Consider the following 2655-nt stretch of genomic DNA (forward strand, 5'->3'; position numbering starts at 1 on the left):
CAAATCTCTCTCTGCTGCATCTTCACAAATCTTACTTTCTGCTTTAGGTATATGCCTAATTTCTCTCTTCTTCCTTCTTATGATGTATGTGATACCATTTAGGGACCACCTGGAAAATCCAGGATAACCTGCCCATCTCAATATTTTTATTTTAACTTAATTACATCTTCAAGGAAACATTTTCTTTATGAGGAAATATTTAGATTCCAGAGATTGGGACCTGATGTATCTTGGTGAGCATTATTTGATTGAGCCAATTGTAGTAACCATCATGACTTTTATGTCTCTTGACAAAGTTAAAGATGAGGCCCTGGAAGCCAACAGAAAGTGTATGGTCCATGGTGATTCTACACATATTTCTATTCACATGAGCTATCAGACTTGGTCTTTACCTGAAGTTATGGAGCTTTATCTAGGTGGGTTGTGGTCATTATAAATGATATCAGTGTGTTTCAGATAAGATTTAGTGTATAGTTGGGTTATGCTCTTGTCAACAAGCTGATTAACATGCAAGGCATCCTTATGGGAAGACCTGATAACAGCAATTCCTCTAAAGCAGTGGTTCTCAACCTGTGGGTCACGACCCCTTTGGGGATCAAACGACCCTTTCACAGGGGTCGCCTAAGACCATCGGAAAACACATATATAATTACATATTGTTTTGGTGATTAATCACTATGCTTTAATTATGTTCAATTTGTAACAATGAAAATACATCCTGCATATCAGATATTTACATTACAATTCATAACAGTAGCAAAATTACAGTTATGAAGTAGCAACAAAAATAATTTTATGGTTGGGGGTCACCACAACATGAGGAACTGTATTAAAGGGTCGCAGCATTAGGAAGGTTGAGAACCACTGCTCTGAAGTCATCTGACAGTGAGTTTTCACCTGCTACAGATTCCCCAGGGCAAATGTCTCAGAGAAGTGATATAACAACTCTAGCTCCCACAATTAAAGTGAAGTCTGTTGTAGTATATTAACATGTTAATAGGCCAAAAAACTGATACTACATTGGTCTAACATTAATTAACAAAATAAACTGATGAATGGAGAGGATCCAGAGACATTGAAGCATGGAACAGAGTGAGGAATATCATAGGGAAGGTGGGGGGGAGTGGATGGGTGGGATTGTAATTCAACAATATTGTGTCAGAGGGCTTAGAAGCCATATTCAGGCATTTTCATCTAATAGACTTTCACTGTTATAGCAGAATGAATTGACAAGTTCTTTCAATTCAAGAAATTGCTTGCTACCTAATAGCTTGAGAGAACAATGTCATTAAACTGATAGCAGGCAAGCATTTCTTCAAAAGACAATTCAGCAGAATAAATAAGAGTTTATCTTGTCCTATGTCTGAGAAAAATATACATACAAAAATATTAAAATTTCCAATGACTCCAGATCTAAGCTCTCTTGGGATTGGATTAAAGCCAATAGCCATGTCCCCATTCTTCTACTCGCTTGCCCAAATAGCTTGTTCTTTGGGTCCCAATTAGCCCTCACACAAAATGGTATCATTGAACTAGATGTTATCTAAATATCCTTTAATTGAAAGAGCTGGCTTTATGAAATCTAAAAATGATTATAGCCCCTTTTCCCCCGCTGCCGGTAAGGTGCTCGGTTCTTCCGAGGGAGCTAAGGCCGCATTGGGGTGAGGCCCTCACTTCATCCGGCGACTAGCACCGCTCCCGGCAGCGCTCGCCCAGAACTCACCCTCGCCATGGCCTAGGTTCAGAGCTTGCCTGCATCTACTCAGCCCTGATCCTGCACCACGATGAGGTGACTGTGACGGAGGATAAGATCAATCATTAAAGCAGCCGGTGTGAACGTTGAGCCTTTCTGGCCAGGCTTGTTTGCAAAGGCTCTAGCCAATGTCAACATTGGGAGTCTCATCTGCAATGTAGGGGCTGGTGGACCTGCCCCTGCAGCTAGTGCTGCACCAGCAGGAGGTCCTGCCCCCTCCACCACTGCTGCCCCAGCTGAGAAGAAAGGGGAAGCAAAGAAAGAAGAATCTGAGGAGTCTGATGATGACATGGGCTTTGGCCTTTTTGACTAAACTGGCTCTTTTGTAACACGGCCAATAAAAGCTGACCTCTGTTGCTAAAAAAAAAAAAATAATAATGATTATAATAAGCTATAGCAGGATACTGATTATCTGGATGAAATGTAAAAAAAAAAAAATGATAACTCTCCAGTCCTGAACTTAGGTCCAAAAAGCAAACTAAACACCTACAAAATGTGGGGAACACAGCTTAATATTGATGAATGGAGTTGATGGGAGGACCTTTTAAGACTGGAAAAATCACAAGGGGTCACTATATTGTGCAGCCACTGAAATATTTCTTCACATTCTTCAGATATACCACTTCAGAATTATGTTATCTAGATTGAAAGAGCACTCGTATGACCATGTTGGTTTGACAATAGGCATCTGAGATGGACAATTGGCTAGAGAACAGAAGACTCCAAGAGAATGTGAATTATATCTTTAAATATGTTAAGTGATTTTTGCCCTTCAGTATTTGCCCTTTCCAACTTTCTTCACTCTATTGCACTCTGGATTCTGATAGGATTCATCCAATGAGAGGAACCAGGAAGAGATTGCTAGGGAGGAGTTGGGAAAGTCAGCATATATATATATATAT

General features: G+C 40.1%; 1 pseudogene; it reads left to right on the forward strand.

Moving 5' to 3' along the window:
* Positions 1–271: 271 nt before the first annotated feature.
* Positions 272–2112, forward strand: LOC102752680 (annotated as a pseudogene).
* Positions 2113–2655: the final 543 nt, after the last annotated feature.

The sequence above is a fragment of the Myotis davidii genome, unplaced genomic scaffold (assembly GCF_000327345.1).
Source record: "Myotis davidii unplaced genomic scaffold, ASM32734v1 scaffold1402, whole genome shotgun sequence".
NCBI classification, from domain to species: Eukaryota; Metazoa; Chordata; class Mammalia; order Chiroptera; family Vespertilionidae; genus Myotis; species Myotis davidii.